The sequence below is a fragment of the Corvus brachyrhynchos genome, unplaced genomic scaffold, assembly GCF_000691975.1.
Source record: "Corvus brachyrhynchos isolate BGI_N302 unplaced genomic scaffold, ASM69197v1 scaffold280, whole genome shotgun sequence".
NCBI lineage: Eukaryota > Metazoa > Chordata > Aves > Passeriformes > Corvidae > Corvus > Corvus brachyrhynchos.
The window spans coordinates 422,737-431,795 of NW_008236198.1; the positions used below are offsets into that span (position 1 = coordinate 422,737).

General features: G+C 48.5%; 1 long non-coding RNA gene across 1 annotated transcript in view; it reads right to left on the bottom strand.

Annotated features, from left to right (window-relative positions):
* Positions 1-256: 256 nt before the first annotated feature.
* LOC108448306 overlaps positions 257-9,059 on the bottom strand; it is a 10,470-nt gene continuing 1,667 nt past the window's right edge. The window contains exon 2 of the long non-coding RNA XR_001864153.1: positions 257-4,579. This is a non-coding gene — a long non-coding RNA (uncharacterized LOC108448306). The remainder of the gene's footprint in view (positions 4,580-9,059) is intronic.

Here is a 9,059-nt window from a genome sequence, read left to right on the forward strand (position 1 = left end):
GAGATTTCCAACCTACACCCAACATTCTCTGCGTTTACCACCACATTCCAGCCTATGGGAAGGATGTAATTTTGTATTAAAACTCTTAAAGTAGTTTTCTGTAAGGAATTAATCATCTGTATTTATGGCTGACTTTGTTTCTTGCTTAGAAAGAGAACAGGCTTGCAAAGAGCTGCAGAAAAGTAAATAAATAAAAATAAATCTCTTTTTTTCCCTCCAAGTACTTTACTGGGGTGCAGCGACACATCTGAAGAAGTATCTTGTATCTTACATCCTTCTTTATTTTGCAAATTCCACGATTCACTGATATTCTCCACCAAAAAAATAAAAGGCAAAATACAGAACATGAGATCTGACTGTCTTGGCATTTGTGATTTAAAAATCATGCTAAATTCCAACAAATTCTCTCTTGTAGCCTTCTTTAAAGGGTAGGGATGGATGCACAGATTATCCCTTACTTGCCCACTCTGCAGTTTGATTTCAAGCTTCACCTTTGCCTCTGAAATGGGATATTTACACTCTACTTTAAAATGTATAAATGTTTTAAAAGCTTTTTTTTTCATTGTATTTCAAGGTACAGTGAGGGGCATATGGTAAAGTGCTTTAAATCACCAATGGCATCAGCTTGGGATTGACAGGACCTTTATATAAAGGTGATTTAACACCAGCTAAGCACTTCCAGTTTGTCATTGATTTGTTCCTGGCAGTAACTCTGGGGCCTGGTTCTCCTCACTCGTATCAGCAAAATTCAGGAGGATGCAATGAAGTCAGAGGCTCAGTGTGATGAGTAAACAGGGATGTAAAATTCCTTAACCTGTAGTAGTATTTGAGAGCATTCTGAGAACAACTCCGTGCCCTTGTGCGCTTCTGCAGACTGGTGTTGAAATTAGAAATAATTTTATTAATTTTATTTCTGGTTCTCCCCATGCTGGAGGATGGGGAGGAGCCAGGATGCAGGGCCAGAAGAGCAGCTTTGGGGCAGCACAGGTGGAGGGGCTCACCCAGGCAAACCCTGGGTGTCCCAAACCACCCCTTCAGCTGGGTGTGGTGGGTACCACTGCACCCCATCCCCACGGAATATCGCAGAGCCTGTGAGGCCCCTGGCTACTCGTGGGACTGGCACAGGAGCTGTATAAATAGACACCCAAGTACACAAGTTCTTTACATCTGATCTGCTGCTGAATTTATCTTCAGCTTCCTGTGCTCATGGAACATGCGTGAAACCCCGCTGGTGACACTGTTTTCAGAGGGCTCTGCTTGGAAAAGCAAGTGAGAGAATTTATTTTGAGACACCAGGAAGGTGTGAATTGCTTCCGAGTAATTAAATACTTCTGAAGATGTGGCTCAACCCTTTTTTTAAAAGCGAATAATCTCAGTTTGTGGAAGGAGAGCTACTTCATGTCGGTAGTCCAAGGGTACTTTGCACAAAGAAGATTAGATTCTGCCCACGCAGAGCAGCCCCTGTTCCGAGGGTGCCACAACCATGCTGCAGGGGGATTTCCTGGGCAGGGCTGGAGCGAGCTGCCAGAGCCGTGTGTGGGAGGTGGGACAGGAGCTCTATTCCCGACTTTCCTGGCCGGGGGGATGGAGTTCACTCACTTTGCTCCAAGCTGGGGAGTGGGAAGATGCTGCTGCTGTGTCTCAACCCTGCAGCAGGCGTGTTCATGTTGCTGCTTGCCCTCATCGTCTGCTCTTTCCCATTGACATCTTTCTGCTTGTTCACTGTTCTTACACCAAACCAAACCAACAGCTTTATTTTCATTTTTTTTCCCCAAATTTCTCTGCTGAAAAATATCCCTTCTGTTGCCTTGTTGGGAAGCAGAAACTGGGTTTGTGTCGAGCTCTAGAGCAGCTGCAAAGGATGAAGATGGTGATGGTGGCCAGCTCCAAACCCCACTTCTGGCTCCCCCTCCTCTGAACTCCAACTCATTCCATGAGCACGTTTTTATTATGCTTCAAGCAGATTAATAAAATACATAAAGACAGATCAATACTGCCCAGAAGCTCAAATGCATTTTCTTGAGCTCATCCACTTCCCAGCAGAGCCCTTTCCAGAAGGATGAGCTTGGTGCTGGCACAGCTCACAGGTACCCACTTGCTGCCTGGCTGTCTGCCAGCCACACCACTGGAGCTAGACAATGCTCCTGCTCATAGACTGACTCCACGTCCACAGGTATTTATGGATATATATGGAGCTTTTTCTCTGGGAGAGATATACATATCCCAGAAAAAGCTGTATGTGCAACAGCTGGCTTTTATAAGGGTAAGTTTAGAACTTACTGAACTGGAATGTGCTGGTGGAGAGGCACAAAGCACAGGAGGGGACAAAGCAGAGCAGTGACCTCAACCAGAGCAGGAATTAAATATTTTAGGATCAGAAACGCCACGTTTGTCACCAAAATGATACAATATTGATCATGTCCCTCTCTGTCCACATACCCCAGAGCTTGTTTACATGGCTGGGGCATTTCTCAGGTCATGCCCAGCATTGCAGGTTCCCCGTCCCACTCAGGGGGACACATGTGACATAGAGCACGTAGCATTTCTAAAATCTTTAATGCTTGGACAAATTCCAAAGCTCACTCTGCTGCTGCTGTTTTTCTCACGTGCACTTTTGGAAATTCCAGTTCCTCAGTCTGGGTTACAAAGCAGCATTTTGAGCTGGGCTTCACCATATTCCCCCTCCCTCTGTCATAAGGAGATTGGGAATTAAGGTTGTGTTCCCAGGAAGGGTGTTGTTCATCATGGCACAGAGGGTTCAGAAATACAGGCAGGGTGGCAAACAAGCTCCAAGTCTGGAGGAAAGTGGAGTTTTTTCGCATTAGGGATGAGCTGAGGGCCCCAGTCCTGCTGTGCTGGTTGAATGGAGTCAGCAGGACCATGTAGCTGCTGTGGAAAGGTGTGGGAAGAGGAAAAAGAAAAGTGTCAAGGATCTTAGAGACAGAGAAATGTGACATTCTGGCTGGTCTCTGTCATCCTGGCTGGCCTTTAAATGGCACACATTAAGAGCAGAATTGTCACAGTGCACTTGGATATGGGTTTCAAACCTACTGAGAACATCCAGGCTGCAACACAAAATCTGTCGGAAATAGCTGATGTTACCACTCCAGTCCATGAAACCTATGGAGGTGAGGAGCAGTGTAGGAATTTTCTCCCATCTCTCTGTTTTCCTCATTTCCTCTTGTATTTCAGGCAGTTGTTTTAAAAGGCTGCGATATTAACTTAGCCGCGTTCAAGTGGTGAAGAAGTGAGAAGTCCATAGTCTAAGAAGAAACTAAACAGACCTTGTTCCTCTAATAATTTTCAGATAAAACACCCATGAGATTTCCTTTAATGGGGCTGCAAACACAACTACAGAAGCTTGGTACATTTACATCCAAAATTAATTAGGCTTAATTAGCAATAAACCTCTGGAAATTTTCATTTCCAGAGTCCCCTGGATACATTTCAAACCAGGATGCAGCAAGGTTTTGGATGCTGGAGAAGTGGTTGCTCTGCACAGCGAGGAGATTTTGCTCAGCCAACCATGTGACTTTTTTATCACTCAGGGAATGTGAGCACACGTGTTTCAGGAAACTGCTTGCATATGGAACACACCAAATCAGGAACATCCTCATGGAGCTTCTCACATTGTCTCTGTGATCTGTCCATCGCATCCAGCACAGCCCGTGCTTCCATGAGAAAAGGACTGACTCCTCCTCATCCACTTCCATCTGGAAGAATCACTTCTGCTCAAACACTGACACCTTTTTCTTGTGTGTTTTCCTTAAGCTCATTTAAAAAAATTCAGGTGAGAATCCCACCACGGAAAACAGCTCTCCCTGTAGCACTTAAACCCCTGATGCTCACTGACCTCCCCTGCTCCTCTACCAGCCCTTTCCCCAGGGCTCTTTGCTACCAGCAGACCAAACCTGCCTGTGCTGGTGCTGCCCTTGTGTGTGCAGCCCTCAGCTCATGAACTTTCCACCACCATCAGCGCCAGGCTGGTCCCAGCAGCAGGGACAAGACCCATGGATGGGGTCTTCTTGGGTGCTGGGATGGGGTCCACAGCTCTGTTGTCCATTCACCAACACCTTGACCAGGAACCATTTGCTCTCTGCCAGACTTATTTTTAGGCAGGAGGAATCTGAAGCTTGTGCAAATGTTTAAACACATCTCTCCTGAATTATTCAGTGTACTTTGCCTGCTCCTGGAGTTAATTCAAAGAGAGGGCAGTCAATAGAGCTCTGACATTCACCGTGGGGAGGAGGTGGCAGAGGGAGCACCGACAACCCCCTGCCCTCTCCACCCTTCCAACCCATGGGCTCCAGCTCTGGGCTCCCCTGGCACTGCTGTCCAGAATCAAATCTGAGCAAATTTGCCTTAATTTAAAAAGTGACCCTATGTGGGCACAGCACTGGGGACTGCCGTGTCCTGAGCTACAGGTGAGGCTGCAGCGCCTGGCTTAAGAAGATCCAAGGAAAAACCCAAGCAGTCCTCATGGTTTCCTCTGTTTTCTGCTCTGGTTGAAAGAGGCTTTTTCCAGTGGCAGATGCACATCCCTGTGCATCAAAAAACCCGAACTGCAGCTCTCAGGCTCCTGAAGTCAAAGGAATTTGAGATTTGGATTAGAATTTCATCTATAAACTGAAGCACAGCTGTGAGCCAAAGCCCTCTGGAGGAGAGGGGTCTTTCCTCTGGCTCCATCACTCCCAGAAGAATTATAACTTTGGGCCAATATCAATTAAAGGCCTTGTATAAGAGTGTATTAATCCACATGTGGGTCTGTGCACCTCTCCTGTTCCTGTGAAATGTTATGAAGAGCAGATTATGTACCAAGTTGTGCAATCCTGGCTTTCTCATCTGCCCCAATACAGAAATTACAGCAGTAACTTTGCTACTGCACCACACTGGAACACTCAGCTCCTGCTGAGTACTTTTGTCCCGATCAGCCATCAAATAAAGTTACAGCTTCCCTTGGTGAATCAAGCTAATGACAAACTGCAGGGTTTACATATAACCCAACAACTCAGCAAGCAGCTGTTTCCAAAATGTGAGATACAGGCAGAAACATCTTATGGAGAAAGGAGAAGGGATTGTGTCATCCTCTGTTCCCACACTGCTCCTGGGCACTGCTTTTCCCAGTTCCAGGGAAAAACAGGACAGTACAGACAGACTTCAGCAGAGTCTTCATTACACTCTGTCCAACATCTGCAGGCTCACGCTGAGGAATTGCTTAACCAGACATAAACCTATTTTCTGGTACATCTAATATTTGCATGGGGACATTGTGAGTAGGCTGCTCGGTTTGTAAAGATGTTTAATCATGAAGGTCTGGGTTAAAGTTCAAGTTCAAGTGTCTGCACTAAGCTGGAGAAGATCTGAATGAGCAGCAATTAAACCAGTCTGACTCATATGGGGCACTGCTGGACTTTGAAATGACTGAGTGCTTGAAGCTCTGTTGGGGAGGATTCTTTTTATTTTAGTCCAAGAGGAATAGAAGGTACATTTGGAAAAAAGAAAATTAATTTTGGGGAAAGGCAACATCTTCACCTGGTTTCAAGGCTGAGTGCCTGCAGACAATGGATGCTTTTTATCCTGCTGCTGTCAGAAGGGCCAGGCTGCTCTGAGCAGCAGCTCCCACCCTTAAAAGGCTGAGTTGTGGCTGGGAGCCAGGAGCAGAGCAGCCGTTCCTGTCTGCAGCCTCACAGCCCCGAGGAGACATCACAGGAGCAGAACTGCTCCTCTCCTCATGCGGAACGTGGGTGGGAAGGCAGCGGCGGCATCCAGATGGGAAAAGGGACTTTCCTGATGCAAAAGCCTGAGAACCACTGGGTAAGAACAGACCCATCTGGAACAGCAGCTGAAACACGGCACGAGAAACTGCGTTGCCATGGGATCAATCCCAGGAATCACAGAAAGCTTTATCAGAGAGAGGATGTTCCTCAGGGACCTTGTTTCTGAGGCTGTATCACTGGATGCAGGCTGTTTACGTCTTGCTTTAACATGCTGGTGGGAGGAAGTGCTCTACTGCCAAGAGACTTTGAGATTGTGCAGCAACATTGGACAGCAAACCCACCAGTCTGTCCTGTGCCTAGATCAGTAGGAAGCTACAGGAAAAAGAGATGGACTCCCTGTCCACCGTGCTAGAGAGGGACATAAACTCCAGTAAGTCTGACTGGAGAGGTGATGTTTTGAGGCACAGCCAGTGCTTCAGTTCCTGTCCCATGCCAGAGCTCAAGGCCGTGCTTCTTGTGACAGGAAATGAGAGGCACAAGTCACTGGGGCAGGCTCTGTGCCCTGTTCAGCAGCCCCAGATATGTTTCCCATGCACAGCTCTGCTGCACATCCCTAAAAACAACACGGGTTGGTCATTAACCCCAAACCTGAGCCATGGCTTGGCAGGTGAGCAACTGTATCCTTGGATCCGATCCATAACAAACCTCAGATCTGCCTCTGAGCAGTTATCTTGCTTCCTGTGGGAAGGACAAGAACTTTATGGTTTCTCTAAGGAGTCACCACCCTGACTGTTTCCATCAGGAAGCACCTGGAGCTGTCCCTGGGGCAGCACCATGAGGACCTGGCTGGATGCACCTGCTTTTCTCCCAGGAAAGGGGATGCTCGTTCCCTGAGCACCTGCTGGATCCAGAAATAGGTAAAAAGAGAGCCCCGGGCAGCCTGGGAGCTTTCAAATGCTCCCATCTCCAGGATCCCACAGCTCCTCCTCTCCCATTCATCCTGGAATGGCAGTGTGGCACGGCAAGGAGCACAGCAGTGTTGCTGTGGGACAGCCAATGCAGAGATGACCAGTGCTCCTTTTTGGGATAAGCACATTCCTGCCTGCTCAAGGGGTGCCTGTAGCCTTCAGAAAGAGGAAGCTGAGGCTTCTGACTCTGCTCAGATTTTAATCTAGAATTTAAACTCTTGGTAGCAGGATGTCTTTTTTTATCGTTTGCAGTTCCTGGTGCGGCAGAGCCCTCCTCCAGAACCAGCCTCGAGCCTCTGCCACAGCACCAGTAATAATTTCCCCCCTTTAAGTGACGCAGGCTAGCAAAACGTTCCATCACGGCTGCACAGCCCCGACCCCGCCGGGCTGGCCCCAAAAACTTCCAGTGAGGAGCAGGGAAGTAAAATACCATCTCCTTACCATCTCGGGGCTAATCCCTGTCCTCTCCCCCGAGCAGCAGGGAAGCACAGGGCAAAGCCCTGGCTGGACATGAACTATCCAGCCCCGAAGAGTCTAAACACCACTGGGTCAATGACCACTCCGAACGTCAGGATCAGAACAAATAGTGACCTCTGGAAAGTGCTGCATCAGCCTCGCAGCCCGAATGCCATCTGTCCCTCGGGGAAGGGCAGGGATCTGGGAAACAGGCGCTGCACGAACATTTCTGCAGGGTTCCGGTTGCTTTATGCAAAAAATCTTGGGATTTCACACTCTCACCACAAGCCGGCCCGCGGGGCCCCTCTGCTGTCGTGTCCCAGCACTGCAGAGTTAACTCCCGTGGCACAAAGATCAGCACAGGCTCCCTGAAAACCGCCTCATTTCCACGGATTTTGATGACATCGCTGTAAAAATGACCCAGGAAATTCAGTCTCCCACCCACTAAGCTGAAAAGCCCGGAGGAAACCCTGCAAGGGACTGTCCCAGCTCCATCACTAACTCACTATCTGAAAGAATCCACGTCCCACCGCTTATTTCCATGGGGAGACCTATGGGTTACAGTAGCCAGCCTAGACTGTGGTATCTTTATCAAAAAATATTAAAAAGTATCTTAAGAGTGCTTCATTTTCTCTATTGCTGCAGAATCATTTGTTCTGTTACCAAGTATCCCCCACTGAGCAGCCCCTCTGTGGGTTAATATTCACCAGGCTGCACAGGACCCTGCTTTGGGAACCATTCCTGAAGGCTTCCAAAGCACAGCATTTCTGGAAGCCCTCCCGAGACGAAACAGCCAATAAAGAGGCAAAGTGTACAATATTTTATTGAAACGAATTTGGCTTTTATGCCAATTTATTCCAGGTGAAACGAGCACACTCCAGTGGAGCAGGACGATGCACATGGTGGGTTTGGTGGCCCCAGGATGCCGTGAAGCTCAGATGGCTGCCATCCTTCAGTTATCACAGTACTGTACCTTTACAAGAGACAGCATCAGCACTGTGATAACTGAGCCAGGGCAGCCTGGCAGTCATTGGCCCCTCCGTGGCACTGCTGAGTCCTTGGTGTCCTCCTCCCTCAGTGTCCCCAAAACCCCGCGTCACCCCACGTCACCCCACAGGTGAAAGCCTCAGGAGCCTTAACACAAAGTGGCTTTGCAGCTGAGGTTCACTCTAGGAAATTATCCACATAATTAGTGTTGTTTTAATGACCACGGTGGCTTCTGCAGCACAGCTCAAAGTGGTTTTAAGCAGCAGCTTCTTCTGGGCAAATCCACCCACATTGGATTTAATGGAGAAAGGGTAACCAACCTTCTACACAGGGGCAGCCCTTTCTCCCCCTTAAATCCAGCCAGCCAGCAGCACTCTGCTCATGCTGCTCAAGTATTGGGTGTCAGGGAGCAGCCAGGCAGTGGGGACAGTGGCAGCCAGCCAGGAAAGCTGCAGCAGCCACTCTGGGACAGCAGGATCACCACGGGCACGACCCCGAGGGCGGCACCAGCACCGTGCCCTGAGCCCACCAGGCTCCTGCTGCCAGGAGCTGGGATTTTCCAGCCCATCCCACACCTTCACTGGGATCATCTGGAGTTTGGCACATGTGTCTCCAGAGCCAGCATGGCAGATCCTCCCCGTGCCCTCTGAGAGGAGCAGCTCCCAGTGCCAGCTACACTCACAGGGGCTGCAACTGCAGGAAGCAAAGAGGGGCCACGGCGTGTCTGAGTTGGCATTTTTAGGTCATCAAATCCACATAAAAACATTTGAAATACACAATCCCACTAATTATAAGTTAAATTATAAGCTGCCATCAACCTGTATTTACTCCCCCGTTTTTTCACTTCCTTAAAAACAGGCACTGCTGAAAAGATCACAGCACTATTTCTCCACGCCCCATTTTGTTGTGTATTTCTGCAACTCTACCTTCT